General features: G+C 33.9%; 2 pseudogenes; both read right to left on the bottom strand.

Moving 5' to 3' along the window:
• Positions 1-2003: 2003 nt before the first annotated feature.
• LOC125112353 (olfactory receptor 8J2-like) lies at positions 2004-2946 on the bottom strand (annotated as a pseudogene).
• A 9834-nt stretch (positions 2947-12780) lies between these two features.
• Positions 12781-13733, bottom strand: LOC125112940 (olfactory receptor 5T2-like; annotated as a pseudogene).
• Positions 13734-17655: the final 3922 nt, after the last annotated feature.

Here is a 17655-nt window from a genome sequence, read left to right as displayed (position 1 = left end):
AAGACCAGAAATTTCCATCATATGTGTGACTCTTCTGTTCTCAACTATACTGTTTATTTGTAACTAATGTTAGAATTTAACTCATGAACCTAAGTCTCATGGTTCCTGTATTTGACTTATTTCTGACTTCTCTGAAAATGTCATTAATTATTTACATTTAGATGTTTTCTATACCACCAAAAGCATGCTTATTCTCCCCCACTGCACTGTATGTCAGTAGCATTTTATGTGTACAGTCATACAAGTCATGAAATGACTTATTTTTTTCATTTATTGCAGTGAGAGCTTTGTCATTTGGAGATCTGAAATTTTTGTGTATTTGTAAAAATATTTCAATCCAAAAAAAATTCACTAAAATGGCTAAAAGAAGTATTTATTTTTTCTGATTTTATAACAAAGACATTTACTTTTATATAATAATTTTAAATATGGGACTTTGGAGGTAAAATTTTCTATGTCATATTTGGTTTAATATCAAATTTTACTTTGTGTGTGTATACCAAGTGTGAGATCTGAAAAACTAGGATTACCTTTTATAATCTTTTTTATTTTTTCAGTATGTTTTGCCACATGGCCTATTTTCAAGTATATCTAATCATTTTATGTTTAGTTTTTATTTTCCACAAAGGTTTATTTCTTTTCCTGTGCTGTAAATTTATTTTAATACAAGACAAAAATAGGTCCAAAAAATGTTGATAAACAGATGGGTAAAATGTGGCAAAAAATTATAAAACCTTTAGCAGTTGAAGAAAAGATATCAGTGACCAGGAAGATGATTTACCTGACTCTTGATAACCATCCAAGTAATGATTCCTGCGTGCATTCTTCCATCACAAGCTATAATGCTTTCTCTTCCATGTTTAGCAATTCTGAAAACCCTTTACTAACCCTACTAACTCACATACTAAAAATAGTTTTTATTGAAATATAATTGATTTACAAGGCTGTGTCAGTTTGATGTGTATAGCAAACTAACTCTCTCTCTTTTTATATATATATATATATACATATTTTATATACATATATATATAATTTTAGGTTATTTCCATTATAGTTTATTATAAGATATTGAGTATAGTTTCCTGTGCTATAGAATAGGTCTTTGTGGTTATCTATTTTACATAGTGTGTGCATTTTAATCCTCAACTCCTAATTTATCCCTTCTCTTTCCTATAAGTCTTTTTCCTACTTCTGTGAGCCTATTTTTGTTTGGTAAATAAGTTCATTTTTTGTCTCCTTTATTTTTAAGGCTGCACCTGTGGCATATGGAAGTTCCCAAGCTGGTGGTCAAATTGGAGCTACAGCCACAGCAACTCAGGATCCGAGCCCCATCTGTGACATGTACCACAACACATGGCAATGCCAGATCCCCAATCCACTAAATGAGCCCAGGGATTGAACACACATCCTCATGGATACTAGTCAGATTTGTTTCTCCTGCACCACAATGGGAAATCCAGCTTTGTAAATAAGTTCATTTGTAAACACATTACTTTAAAATGTGTTTACTTTAAAATTATTGTTTATGACTTATATTAGTGCATTTTCTTTGAACAATGAATGCATTTTCCTACAGGAAAATCATGGTGCTTAAATTTGGTATGAAAATTATGCTTTTTTCATTGAATATAATTGATATTTTATTTCATTTTATTTTATTTTAGTCTTTTTGTCTTTTCTAGGGCTGCACCTAGGGCATATGGAGGTTCCTAGCCTAGGGGTCCAATCAGAGCTGTAGCTGCTGGCCTACACCAGAGCCACAGCAATGCAGGATCTGAGTTGCATCTGCGACCTACTCTACAGCTCATGAAAATGCCAGATCCATAACCCATTAAGTGAGGCCAGGGATAGAACCCACAACCTCATTGTTCCTAGTTGGATTCATTAATCACTGAGCCATGATTAGAATTCATAACTGATTTTTTAAAAAAAACATTGCCCCTTTGCTTTGCAGGCTAACATAAAACTCTTAAATAAAGATAGCTATAATTTAATTTTTTCATTCATTTAAATGATTGACAGGGGTTATCCAGGAATCTTTTCAATGCCTTCTTGACATCTTTGTTCCTTAAGCCTTTAATGAGGAGGTTCAGCATTGATATCACTAGGGAGTAGAAGACTGAGGCCATCTTATCAGTGTCTAAGGAGTGGTTGGTCCTTGGTTGCAAATACATGAAGAGAAGAGTCCCATAGAACACAGTGACAGCCATCATGTAAGAAGCACAGCTGGAAAAGTCTTTTTGTCACCCCTCTGATGAATGTATCCTCAAAATGGCAAGGATGATGTTGAAATAGGACATTGGAACTATAATCATAGAGAAAAACAAGTTGGTCCCTGAAAGGGAAACACTGACATTTCTGGAATGTAAGTATAAGAACAGGACAAGGATAACAAAGGGACATTATCACAGTAAAAATGTTTATCATATTGTTTGAGGAAAACCACACAGAGAACACACAGGAAAAGCCCATCAGGATGGTGTTCAGACCACCCTAGAGGTGGATAAGGGACACCTGGAGAAGGCAGATCTGTGGGGAAACCACCACCAAATAGAGCAGGGGCTTGCAAATAGCCATGTAGTTGTCATAGGCTATGGCAGCCAGCATGAAAATCTCACCCACAATAGACACTAAAAATCCACCCAACTGGGATGCACACCCATAGTAAAATACGGTTTTCTTTGTAAACAAGAAGTTAGCTATCATTTTAGAGGCATTGATGGTAGAATTGCAAAGGTTGTGGTAGCCAAATGCCAGAGGAAAATCTACATGGGGGTTTGAAGTTGAGAGTCAGCACTGGTGAGGGTGACAATGCCCAAGTTTCCTGCTAAGTTCAGAGCATAGATCACCAGGAGAATGCCAAAAAAGAGGGATCTGGAGATCTGGGCAGTCTGAGAACCCCATTAAAATGAATTCAGCCACTCAAGGAAGATTTTCTGGAGCCATTTATTTTGCTGCTTTTATCTTTCAATGGGAGAAATGAAAGGAAATTGATAGATGGTAAAATGTTTTTGTTTTTTTGTTTCCTGCTAGATACCAGATTGTAAATGTCTTAGTTAAAATCAGTTTACTTATGTTCACAAAGAGTTAAAAGTTTCAAATCATTTTAGTTGTTTTTCCTCTCCACATTTTCTCAATGTTGAGGAATACAACTCTCCAGAGACCCATTTCTGGATCTTAAACCTGCTTGACCAAGCTGTTCATGTACTTATCCATTGTAGGATATGGTTTTATTGGATAAATTTATTTTATGATTGTATTTTCATACACATATTATATTAATATAAATTCAATGAATATGTACCTGCATGTATACATGTGTATGTATGTATCTACATATACATGCCTCTGTGTATGTTTGTGTTTCTTCTTATTTTTTCTTTAAAGCCACACCCAAAGCATATGGAGGTTCCCAGTCTAGGGATCCAATCAAAGATGCTGCTGCCCACCACAGCAACAGTAATGTAGGATCTCAGCCATGTCTGTGACCTACACCACAGCTCATAGCAAAACCGGATCCCTAACCTACTGACTGAAGCCAAGGATCAAATCTGTGTCCTCATGGATAGTGGTCAGATTTGTTTCCCCTGAGCCATGAGGGTAACTCTGTGTTTGTGTTTCTAGTGATAAAATAGAGCTACCTATATGATGATTATGAGCTATAGTGATATCTAGTTGTATTTTTTTTCTTTAGATGCTACAGGCCTTCTTTCCAGCTCATCTCGTCACCATCCTTGTATTTTGTTATTTCTGTGGGAAAACATTCAATATCCTGGGTTTTTCCTTAACATTCATTATATCACTATTCTGATTCAGTCCCAAAAAGTAGACCTACACTTCAATACTGTCCCTTCTTATAATCATTGAGAAATTCTGAAAGAGCTTTTATTAAATCACATTTCATTTCTTTGACCAAATGAAGCAGTCCTGTTCTATCCCTCTCTCTTTTAGCTGCTTAGACACATCTTTATTTTTTTTCTGGAATTCCTTTCTTTCATTTCTCTACTTTTTTTTTTCCTTTTTATGGCCACACCTGAAACATATTGAAGTTCCTGGGCCAGGGGTTGAAACTGAGAGCTGCAGCTGTAGCCAATGCCACAGACACAGCAACAATGAATCTAAGACACATCAGCAAATTACGCCACAGCTTGTGGCAACACTGGATCCTTACTCCACTGAGTGAGGCTGGAGATTGAACCCAAAACTCACAGAGACCACATCAAGGGCTTAACCCTCTGAGTCACAACAGGAAGACCCATTTTTCCTTTCTTAATTAAAACAATACCTATACTTCTTTTCTTTAAATAGATTAAAGCCTGTTTTGATGTACAGAAATGCATAAGGTATAGTTCAATCTGTTTATTTTGCTTGTACAGAGAAATGAACAAAGGAGGGGCTAACATTATTGAGCATATAATGTACTCTATGCCCAGAACATACCAGGCTCTTTGAAATAATGATTTCATTATTCTACAGAAGTGACCAATAAGGTGGATATAAATATTTGTATTTCTGATGAGACAATTTAGGCTCAATGAGATTCACTTTCTCAAAGACACTGTATAGGATGTTTGTTAATGATATGATATTATGATTTTGTTTTTTTGTTTGTTTCTTATACATAAAGCAACTCAGTGCATGTTTCACTTTGAGATACTATGTTAAATAAATTTATCCTTAATTTGCCCAGATAAAAAAAAAGCATTGGAGTTCCCGTCGTGGCACAGTGGTTAATGAATCCGACTAAGAACCACGAGGTTGCGGGTTCAGTCCCTGCCCCTGCTCAGTGGCTTAACGATCCGGCTTTGCCGTCAGCTGTGGTGTAGGTTGCAGACGCGGCTCGGATCCCGCGTTGCTGTGGCTCTGGCGTAGGCCAGCGGCTACAGCTCCAATTAGATCCCTAGCCTGGGAACCTCCATATGCCACGGAAGCGGCCCAAAGAAATAGCAAAAAAAAAAAAAAAGAGCATTGATTGCAATTGCCTCTGAATTTGTGCAATTAACTATTAAAAGGAGAGCATTTGTATGTATTCTTACCTATTATTAATTAGTTTTTTGGTGAAATGTAACTGATGACATAGCAAGGATTTTTTTAATTTGGTAAATTTATGTCATTGAAATAAAGTTTCTGCAAAACAGCCCCAGTTTTTTCCTATTTCTTTAGACTCTTTTTTGATTTAGCTTTTGTTCTTTAGAAGAGCTCTTTGAATTTTTCCAAATAGTTTTTATTCATTTTTGAAAAAATAATAATGTGCTTAATAATGAATTTTGAGTAAATACAATTTTAAAAGATAGATAATGTTAATCACTATCTCATTATTTACTGGAAATTAATTTTCAATAGTTTCTGATGTGATATCAGGACTATGGTCTATTGGTCTCTAACTATAGAAATAGATGTGGATTGTGTTAGGGACAAACACAGAAACTCAACATGGGCTCTCAGGGTCCACTAGCAATAGAGAGACTGACTGTTGACACCAGGGACTCTTTCCATCCTAGGGTTTATCACACTGGACAATATAGAAAGAAGGAAGCAGAGAAAACTTGTGTTTGCTGACATTAAATAACTTAAGACATATTTCTTGGAGACATAGAATCCTGTATTTCAAAGACGCTTAAGAAGTTTCTTATCTGGGTATAGCACCTCTAAAAAAAAAAATCCTTCAATTCTGCCCATTCTATGGCAGAACACACTCCTTTTTATGCTAAGGGGAAATATACTCCCAGTGATGACTAGTCATTACACTGTACAAAGGCTCAAACAGTCTAATTTATCAATAGAGATGATAGAAACTCTTGCTTAAATTGTTTCACTACCACTTCCACTTAGCATTCAGTGGACACAAATGTGAGTGACTTGGAAAAGAGAACAGAGTAGATACCATCTCTGCTCTAAGTCTAATTCACGGTGACAGTTCCAAAATACTGGCTCTTCTCATCCAGAATTAGTAACAAGTAAGGTATTTGGTGTTACCTATCTGAACACAGAGATCAGCTGAGACCACTCCTAAGGGTGTCTCAGGGTTTTTACAGGTTTCTGAAAGTCCCTGAAGACCTTCACACTGAAATCTCTGTTCTCAGGCCCAGTCCCTGAACAAGAGAACAAGAATTCCCAGGTACAGGTCTGATTTCCCACAGAAAGACAAACTGAAGGCTCATTAGTCAAATATCTGTGCAAAAATATTACCCGAAGAGTGAAAATGTGGAGATATCCTAGGAAGGTGCTTAGGTAATATATTGAGTAACTTAAATGCAATGACTCCACCCTTTGGTTGAATTGTTTTGAATTGTACCCTATATTTTCTGAGGAGCATTGCTGATGGCCCTGGGATGGGAAAAATCCAGCAGTTATAAAGCACATGATTCTGGCCCTTATATTCAGTTTAATGTGAATATTGGAATTAATACTGAATGCAAAGCCTCCCTTCTTGTGTGAAGTACAAACATTAGTGTATTTGCCATAAAAATCAGATGATTTACAACATAAAGTCAAAATGAAAGTGGTAGTTAGACAATGAATAACAATTTTTTATGAAATTGTTAGGACACTTATACAAGGTAAAATTTCTAGATTTATTTAAAATTATTTGGATGGAGAATATATTTTTTCTCACAATCCTGTGAGCTTCCTTTCAGCATATGAGAATGTTGTCATTAAATATCGATAATACATCTTAATTTTACATTTGTGTGGTATTTTCTAGTCCATAACTTTTTTATTTGAATTTTTATGATTTTTATTTTTCTCCATTATAACTGGTTTAAAGTGTTCTTTCAGTTTTCTACTATACATCATGGTGACCCAGTTACACATACATGTATGCATTCTATTTTCTCAGATTACCATGATCCATCATGAGTGACCAGACATAGTATCCAGTGCTACAGAGCAGGATCTCATTGCGAATTCATTCCAAAAAAAATAGTCTGTATCTATTAACCCCAAGTACCCCATCCCTCCCACTCCTGCCCCCTCCCCCTTGGCAACCACCAGTCTATTCTCCAAGTCCATGATTTTATTTTCTGTGGAAATGTTCATTTGTGCTATATGTTGGATTCCAGATACAAGTGATACATGGTATTTGTCTTTTTCTTTCTGACTTACATCACTCAGCATGAGTCACTATTTCCATTCATGTTGTTGTTTCAAATGGCATTATTTTGTTATTTTTTATGGCTGAGTAGTATTCTATTGTGTATATGTGCCACACCTTCCTAATCCAATCATCTGTTGGTGGATGTTTAGGTTGTTTCCATGTCTTGGATACTATGAATAGGGCTTCAATGAACATGCAGGTGCATGTGTCTTTTTCAAAGAAAGTTTTGTCTGGAGATGTGTCCAAGAGTGGGTTTGCTGAGTCATATCATAGTTCTATGTATAGTTTTCTAAGGTAACTTCATACTGTCCTCCATAATGGTTGTATCAGATTACATTCCCACCAACATTACAGGAGGTTCCCTTTTTTCCATGCCCCCTCCTGCATTTGTTATTTGTGAACTTATCAGTGATGATGGCCATTCTGACTGGTGTGAGGTGGTATCTCATGGTAGCTTTGATTTGAATTTCTCTAATAATCAGGGATGTTGAGCATTTTTTCATGTTCTTGTTGGCCATCTGTATATCTTCCTTGGAGAAATGTCTATTCACGTATTTTGCCCATTGTTCAATTGGGTTGTTGGCTTTTTTGCTGTTGAATTGTATAAGTTGTTTGTATATTTTAGAGATTAAGCCCTTGCCAGTTGCATAGTTTGAAAAGATACACTCTTGAAAGTTATGTTGTTCCATCTTCTGTAATGTTCCTTGTATGTTGTTTTATGTGACCAAAGACACCGCCTGTAGCAGAATCAGCTGACAATACTGTCATTCCCTTATCAGCTCTACCAACAATTTCATGAATTTAGCATTCTATAACATGGTAAAGATTTTTCAAGTATTTATTTTATAATTTCCATTATTATTGATGCTTTATTTCACAAAGTTATCTCTCATTTGTTGCTTAGTACTCCTTGAACAAGAGGTATTTTCTATTTCCTGAGTCTTCAGTATGCTATTTGTAAACATATCTTGGTCAACCAGACAAAACTGTAAGACACTACCATCACTGGATCACTAAATTTCACTTTTCAAAATATTTGTAAGACATTCACACACATAAATAAATTTGCTGAAAAAAATGGCTGACACTGTAGTTCCATCACACAAACAACAGATTTATCTTATGATTCATTATTTTAAAGTAACACATAATTATATATAAATTAAATTTCCATTGATTCAAGCTCTTCCATTCTCACTCCCTCTACCACATCTAGAGGCAAACTACTATGAAATAACTTAACATTAATATATTTTCCAAATCATTTAACTTATATTTATTGTAGTAAGAACACTAAAGAAGATACCTATCCTCAGCAAATTTTTAAGTATACAATACAGTGATGTTAACTGTAGATACAATGCTGTATAACAGATCTCTAGAATTCAGTTATCATACACAACAGAAATTTTATACCTATGGGCTGTCAACACAAATCTCCCCTTCCCTTTGATTCTGGCAACCACCATTCTACTCTTTGCTCATATGTGTTTGACTCACACAAATGCTATAAAACAGTATTTGTCTTTCTATGACTAGCTTTTTTCACTTGGCAATATGTCGTTACAACCATATTCTTTTTTCTTAAAAATGCTTTTACTATTATGTTCTTGGATACTATATATATATATATATATATATATATATATATATATATATAAAACACTGAATATCTACAAACAAATTACTAAAGTCAAACCCCTAACTTATACACAAAAATTAACTCAAAATGGATCAACAACCTAAATAAAATTGCTAAAGCTAGAAAAAAATAAATAAGTATATATACATGACTTGGATTTGTAAATATATTCTTACACATGAAACCAAAATTGCAACCAACAAAAGAAAATATAGATAAATTGGATTTTATTAAAATTAAATATTTTGAGCATCGAAAGACATCAAGAAAGTACAAAGACAATCTATGAAATGGAAAAAAATCTTTGTATCTGACAAAGGTTGAATTTCTAAATAAAGAACTCCTAAAACTAAATAACGAAAAGCAAAAGAAAAATTATAAATAGGCAAATGACTTAATTTTTTTTCCTCCAAAGTGGTATTGAAGTGGCCAAGAAGACATGAAAAGATATTCAACATTATCAGAAAATAGGGGAATGTACATCAAAACCACAATGAGACACCAATTGCCACCAAATTAAAGAAACAAAAAGTAAAACAGAAAATAGTAAATATTGTTGAGGATATGGAAAAAAATGGTTTCTCTGTGTATTAAATTCTGAGAATGTTAAATACAAAATAGTTCAGCTGCTGTGGGAAAAAAGTCTGGTGCTTCCTTAAAAGTTAAGTGTAAAATTACCATAAGACCCCACAATTCACCTACTTATATACTCAAAAGATTTGAAAGAAGATAATCAAACAAGGACATGTACATGCAGTGCTATTCACAATAGTCAAAAGATGGGCTGATGTCAAATGTCCACCAAAAGATGAATTGGATAAACACATTTCAGTATTGTATACAATTGGATGTTATTAATCCACAAAAAAGGTGATGAAATATCTGACAAAAAGCAGTAAAGTACCTAGTCACAAACTTGACAACAACAGTGTAAGGTGTATCAACTGAAAACTACAAAACATTGAGCAAAGCAATTAAGGAAGTGACAAATGAATGGAAAGCTGTCCTGTGTCCATGGATTGGAAGATTTAATATTGTTAACATACACATACCCAAAATTTTTCTACAGATTCAGAGAAATCCCCATTAAAAACCCAATTTCATTTTTTACAGAAATAGAGAAACAATCCTGAAAATCATGTGGAACCACAAAACCACAATAAAATAAGGACTGGTAAAATTATCATTATGTTAAAACAGGTAAGAATTTGAAAACATGCTGATTGAAAGAAGCCATGCATAAGAGGTGAAGCTTAGTACAAAATACCCAGAATAGATAAATTGATAGGACTGCATATTGACAGTAGTCAGCAGCTGGAGGGGAGGGATTAATGTTGAGAAATTATGTCATGGGTACTTAGGAGATATTGAAATGATAGTAGATAGAGATATGGTTACACAATAATTTTGCTGAGTTATACTCTTTAAAATGTAACCACAGGAGTTCCCTCATTTTTAGGAGTTCCCATCATGGCTCAGTGGTTAACAAATCCAACTTGGAACCATGAGGTTGCAGGTTCAATCCCCGGCCTTGCTCAGTGGGTTAAGGATCTGGCATTTCTGTGAGCTGTGGTGTAAGTTGCAGATGAAGCCTGGATCCTGCATTGCTGCGGCTCTGGTGTAGGCTGGTGGCTATGGCTATGATTAGACCCCTAGCCTGGGAATCTCCATATGCCATGGGAGTGGCCGTAGAAAAGGCAAAAAGACAAAAAAAAATTTTAAATATATAAATAAATAAATAAAATGTAACCACAAATTATTTAAAAATAAATTTAAATATAATTAGCATGTTTGTTATTTGTGTCTTTTTCAGTGAAGTTCTCAATTTTATATTTTTCTCATAAAATTTGCATGTATTCTCTATCATAAATTTTGTTGTATTAAATTTTGTCTGTTATGTGCAATAAAATAGTGGGGGTTTTTGTTTGTTTGTTTTGTTGTTGCACCTGAAGCATATGGTAGTTCCTGGGCCAAGAATCAAATCCAAGCTGCAGCTGTGAACTATGTCACAGCTGTGGAAATGCAGAGAATGTAACTCACGGTGCCACATCAGGAACTCAAAATAATTGTCTTTCAAATGTCTTTATTTTATCTAATGATTTATATAAATTTCAAATTTAGCAAATTTATATTGTTTGCAATTTGCAAATTATTCTACTTAAGAAATTCACAAAGGGGTTTCTACCAACTTCAAATACTCTGAAAAATATTAAAAATTTATATATTTTCCTAAAAATACTTTTTTTTCCTTTTTGCCATTTCTTGGGCTGCTCCTGAGGCATATGGAGGTTCCCAGGCTAGGGGCCAAATCAGAGCTGTAGCTGCCAGCCTACATGAGAGCAATAGCAATGCAGGATTTGAGCCATGTCTGCAACCCACACCACAGCCCATGGCAATGCTTGATCTTTTTAACTCACTGAGCAAGTCCAGGGATTGAACCCACAACCTCATGGTTCCTAGTCAGATTCGTTAACCACTGAGCCATGATGGGAACTCCTAAAAATACTTTTTTTAAAAAGTGAATATAACATAGGAAAAAAATTGACTTTCCACATTCACATTAATTAGCCTTTTTAGAATAAAAGTTATTTTTTTAAATAAAGTTGAAACTCTTTGTATACTCTGTTCCCTTCCTATTAATCTTGGCTCAGATCCTATCAAGTTAACTTACTTTCTTAGCAGAATTACTCTCCATATTCAATTTGCATTTCTAAAAAAGTTGTATTTAGTTAACTATGTACTTATATACCCATTAAGAGAACAATATAATTTTATGCATGTTTTTTAATTAAATTACATCATCAAGGGAATGTCATTCTGCAAAATACTTTTTATATTAATGTGTATGATATTGGACTTGTCCATATTAATTCATTTAGCTATCTACCATTCCCTAATTTTTCTGACATTAAAGACCTATTTGAATTTGCACATATTGTGTATGATCCCAAAACCACAAGTTGGGATTTGATTGCTGACAATGCATAAATCTAAGGATGGAGGTAGAGTTCTCTGAAGTGGAGCCAGATGCCAATGATTCCACACAAAGTAGTATGAGATCATTTGAGCTTTCATTTTCCTATTGATTAGTTGTTATTCAATTAGCCTTGTCAGATATAATTGTGATGTTATTTATAAATGCAAACATTGGTGCCTTCATATCTGAGTTATATGGAGATAAAAGAAAATAATGCACAACATTATTTTTATGTTTATTTTTAATTTATTTATTTAATTTTAATTGTTATTTCCCCAATACAATTTTTTTTTCTACTGTACAGCATGTTAACCCAGTTACACATACATCTATACATTCTATTTTCTCACATTATCATACTCCATCATAAGTGACTAGATATAGTTCCCAGTGCTACACAGCAGGATCTCATTGCTAATACATTCCAAAAGTAATCGTTTGCATCTATTAACACCAAGATCCCAATTCACCCCACTTCCTCCCTCTCCCCTTTGGCAACCACAAGTCTATTCTCCAAGTCCATTACTTTATTTTCTGTAGAAAGCTTCATTTGTGCCATGTATTATATTCCAGATATAAGTGATGTCATATGGTGTTTGTCTTTCTTTCTGACTTACTTCACTAAGGATGAGAGTCTCTAGTTCCATCCACATTGCTGCAAATGACATAATTTCATTCTTTTTTATGACTGAGTAGTATTCCATTGTTTATATATACCACAGCTTCCTAATCCAATCATCTGTCAATGGATATTTGGGTTGTGCACATTATAAAATTAAGACTACATACAGATATGCTCATATGCGTGTGTTATATTAATCACTATAGCTTCTACACACATATACACATATATACACATGCATATGTTTCTGTGGATACATATATCAATAGAACATATTAAGAAGCAAATATATAATAGTTTTTTCTGTAGAGGGTTGACTATTATCTTTATCTTTATCTTTAAATATCCCAGAAGAAAAGAAATATTCATAAATTAAAATATTTTCATCTCTTCTTGATATTGAGGCCCAGAACATCAGTCTCAATTTTTTTTCATTTAATTTATACAGGTAAAATATACATTGTTGACAAACCAATTTTCCCCAGACACTCTTTCATTGCCTTACTGACATCTTTGTGTCTTAAACTGTATATAATAGGAATCAGCATGGGGATTACAATGCTGTAAAATATTGACACTATCATGTCATGGTCCAAAGAATAGCTGGTATTTGGTCTTATATACATGAAGAGAACAGTGCCATGAAAAATATTGACACTCCAGTTAAGTGAGGGCCACATGTAGAAAAGACTTTTCTTCTCCCTTCAGCAGAATGCATCTTAAGAATGACTAAAAGAATGAAACCATAGGAGATCAGGACAATCAGGATAGTGACTAGCTCAACAGAGCCCACAAAGTAGAAGAGGAGAAGATGGTTTGTGTGAGTGTCAGAGCAAGAAATATCAAGGAGTGGGGGGATGTCACAAAAGACTTGCTTAATTTCATTGCATGCACAGAAGGATAGACTAAATGTGTCCACTCTGTGCCCAGAATCATGTATGAGTTCACCAACATAGGCAGAAATGATGAGTATCATATATATACTGGATGACATGCTAACTGAATACAGCAGGGAGTTGTAGATGGTTTCATAGCAATCATATGCCATTACAACCAAGAGAAAGCATTATGTGGTACCAAAAGTAATAGCAAGAAACATCTGTGTTTCACACCCAGGAAAAGAAATAATTTTCTTATTTGACATAAAGTCTACTAACATTTGGGGGGTAATTACTAAAGAATAGCAGGTGTCCACAGAACAAAGAACACTCAGAAAATAGTACAGAAGTTTACGGAGCCTGGAATCACCAATGACCAACACAATCAGTCCTAAATTTCCCATCAGAGTAAACAGGTAAATTGCTAGAAATAGGAAGAATAAGATGATTTGCTGTTTAAGATTGTCTGTGAGGCCCTTTAGTACAAATACTGTAACTTCTGTGACATTCTTCATTTTGACACCTCATGGTACACACTTTAAAAATATTCAAGATTGTCTGTGAGGCCCTTTAGTACAAATACTGTAACTTCTGTGACATTCTTCATTTTGACACCTCATGGTACACACTTTAAAATATTCAAAAATTATAATTCATTTATTAACAAAAGAAAAATAATATTGTTACTCAAAGGAATTATAGCTGAATCTTCATATTGATATTTTGGCAATGTACACCCAGCTGCATTTCAGGATATTGTGACAAGAAAGTAGGTCAAGTATTCATGCCACTCACTGAAGAATCAAATGGAAACACACATGTATTCATTCACTCCCTGGCTGTATTAATGTCAATTCTAAAACCATTACATGAACTGGTTAATTTACCTCCCTGATCTATTACCTGTTTTCATACTAAATCACATTGAAACATTCAATGTTTGGCTAAAAAATAATTTCCTTCTCATGTCCAAATAGTTGAGATGGTATATCGGTATACAAATAACTGTACTTTGAAGTACTAATATAGTAAAATGACCAAGCAGACAAAATAATATGCATCCAGGCATATGAATTAAATGTGTAAAGTAGCAAAGATACAGAGAAATTTCCTTCATATATATATCAGTTTTGGTTACAAATTTAAGATGACCACATAATTGAAATTCAGTATCAGTTTTATGTATTTTTAAAACATTAGCAAATATTGGATCAAAAAATTAATATTATAACTAATAACTTAAAAATGTATGTGATCAGAGTCTTGATTGAGATATTCTATTCCTTACCTACATGTAATATATGTTTTGTAACTATTAATAGAAACCAAAATATTATTTTACTAGAGTTAAATCCAGTAAATCAAATTTGGATTATTCTTTGTTTCCTCTACTCACTCCTTATGTCTTGGGACAAAAGAATAAAAAGGGTTTCCCTTCTGGCACAGCAAGTTAAGTATCCAGTGTTGTCACTGCAGTGGCTTGAGTTGCTGCCCACCTCCCATTGTGGGGGTTAGATCAATGGCCTGGGAAGTTCCACATGGCCAAAAAAATGTGAATCGTGTGTTTTGTTGGGATAAAAATACACATACAGATCACCACAATTCCATTTTCTTAAGTTTACTTGAGTAAAAATAATAGTAAAAGACTATATGTTTAAATATTTCAGCTATATTTCTCTTGTAACAGACATTTCAGAACAGACCAAAATAAATTATACTGGGTATAACTAATTCAGTATTAAAACGCGTTGAAAAAATTCAGAGTTATAAAGAGAAAATTACCATGATGTTTGAAGAGTTTAGTAATCTAGGACCAACTTTAATGTAAAGTTTCTTCTAAAAATACAATTTCGATGGAAGGCAGAAAATCCAAACATCTTTTGGTCAACCTTGAAACACTAAGTTCACAAAGGTGGGGAAATATATTAAGAGACATGCACCAAGCACATGTTAACAGGAATGGGCTTTTATATGCATTCCTTTATTTCCCCTTTATAGGGTATCTCACAGATAATAAGTTCCAGAACCAAAATTTAACCCAAAGTCTCCCATATAGTACATCCATTTTTCAGCATTTTTTACTGCCTCCTCTAATACCATGGCCTCATTCTGTAACTGACCTCCCACTTGCCACTCTCAGGAAAATAGAACATGATTATTGATACATATTTAAACATTTTTAAAATATGAAGACTGGAAAAAACATTATGAAATAGTAGTCATTTAAAGTAGCTTCAACATCACAAAGTCAAAAACAAAAGTAAAATTTACTGTTTTTCTCATTATAGCAAAATATAAGCATCCAGATAGTTGCCTAGGTCAAGTGTTTTCTTGCCTTCCACTAACAAATTTTCCTAATTATGCTTATTTTAAACAGATCTGTCTTCTGTCAGGAAAATAAAAATTCAAAAAGTATTAGTATTGCTATTGTAGGTCCCACCTCCAAATTTATTCTGCAAATGACCTGAAATTTTCTCTTACCTGTGAAACAGCAAAATCAGGTTTAGATATACCGAAATAATATAGATTGCTTATATCCACTTTTTCAACTATTGATGAAACCACAGGAGATGCCTCAAGGGGAATGTGATCCAATTATCCTCTGATTCAAAATAGCCACAAGAGGAGTTCCCGTTGTGGCTCAGTGGTTAACGAATCTGACTGGGAACCATGGGATTGTGAGTTCAATCCCTGGCCTTGGTCAGTGGGTTAAGGATCTAGCATTGCTGTGAGCTGTGGTGTGGGTTGCAGACATGGCTCAGATCCTGCATTGCTGTGGCTCTGGCATAGGCTGGTGGCTATAGCTCTGATTTGACCCCTAGCCTGGGAACCTCCATATGCCATGGGAGCAGCCCAAGAAATGGCAAAAAGACAAAAAAAAAATAGCAACAAGATGATTCACTCTATATTGCTCTATATTGAAAAAATAGAGTCCTTCAGCCTCTGATTTATAATGATGCTTTAGAGATGTGTATTTTACTGATGATTAGTGATGTTTTTGTTTGTGTGTTTATTTCATTTCATTTCATTTCATTGGCCTCTTGGCCATTTGTATGTCTTATTTGGAGAAATGTCTGTTCAAATGGTATTGCAAATATTTTTGCCTGTTCTGTAGGTTACCTTGTCAATCTGTTGATTGTTTTCTTTGCTGTTCATATTTTTAGTTTGATGTATTCCCACTTATCTAATTTTGCTTCTGTTGTGTATGCTTTTGGCATCATATATATTAATTATTACTAAATCAGTGTCATGGTGCTCTTTTCATGTTTTCGTCTGTAAGTTTTATAGTAGAAAGTCTAATATTTAAGTCTTTAAGTTGACTTTTGTTCATGGTGTAAGATAAGGTTAAATTTTATTGTTTTACATGTGGATATACAGTTTTCCAAATGCAATTTTCTTACATGACTATCCTTGTCCCATTGTGTAATGTTGATACTCTTGTTGAAGATCAATTGACCAAATATATATGAATTGATTTGTGGTTTTTTGTTTTTGTTTTTTTTTTGGTACTGTTGCATTAGTCTACATGTGTGTTTACACCAATACCATATGGTATGAATACTGTAGATTTGTAATATATTTTGAAATCAGAAATCAGTATGATGACTCCAAATTTATTCTTGAACAAGATTTTTTTGAATATTTGAAGTCTTTTTTTGTACCACTTACACTATCTCTATTATAAAAAAAATCTGATTTTTTATAATGATTGCACTGAACATTTAGATTGCTTTGGGTAGTATGGATATTTTGTCAAATAAAAATAAAAACTATAATTTCTTATCATCTCACACCTGTTAGGTTTGTAATTAAAAAAAAACTGGTATTGGCAAGGATATGGAGAAAAAATCCATTGGATCCTGTTGATAGGAGTGTAAATTGTTAATAGCCATGAAGAAAACAACATAGAAGTTTCTCAAAAAGAATTAAAAATGGAACTAATGGATATTATATAGCAACCACTACTTGGTATTTACCTAAAGGAACTAAAATCAGGATCTTGGAGAGAAACTGTACTCCCATATTCACTGCAGCATTATTCACAAGAGTCAAGAAATTAAAACAGCTTAGATGTCTATTTATAGAAAAATGTATTAAAAATCTGGTCTATACATACAATGGATTATTATTCAGCCTTAATAAAAGAGGAAATCCTGCCTTTGCCATTACCTATGGGCAATGAACCTCTGTACTAATAGAATGAAGATTTTGGTTTTGATTTAGACTACCCTGAAGATTGCACCCCAAGCTCACCCAAGTCTGACTAACTGTAGACTTCAAATTCCATGAGAACACATCTCAAATATCTTTCTTGAGATGTTTTGTATGTTAAAATTTACTAAGATGGAAGATTTTCTGTGGAAATGTTTTTACTACAATAATAGCAAGGGACATTTAGGTTTACCCTGTAGTTATATGAAAAAAAGAAATTAAAGA

This window comes from Phacochoerus africanus, chromosome 12 (genome assembly GCF_016906955.1).
Source record: "Phacochoerus africanus isolate WHEZ1 chromosome 12, ROS_Pafr_v1, whole genome shotgun sequence".
Classification (NCBI taxonomy): Eukaryota; Metazoa; Chordata; class Mammalia; order Artiodactyla; family Suidae; genus Phacochoerus; species Phacochoerus africanus.
The sequence above is the reverse complement of the archived record's forward strand: the minus strand, read 5'-3'. Positions and strand labels throughout refer to the sequence as shown.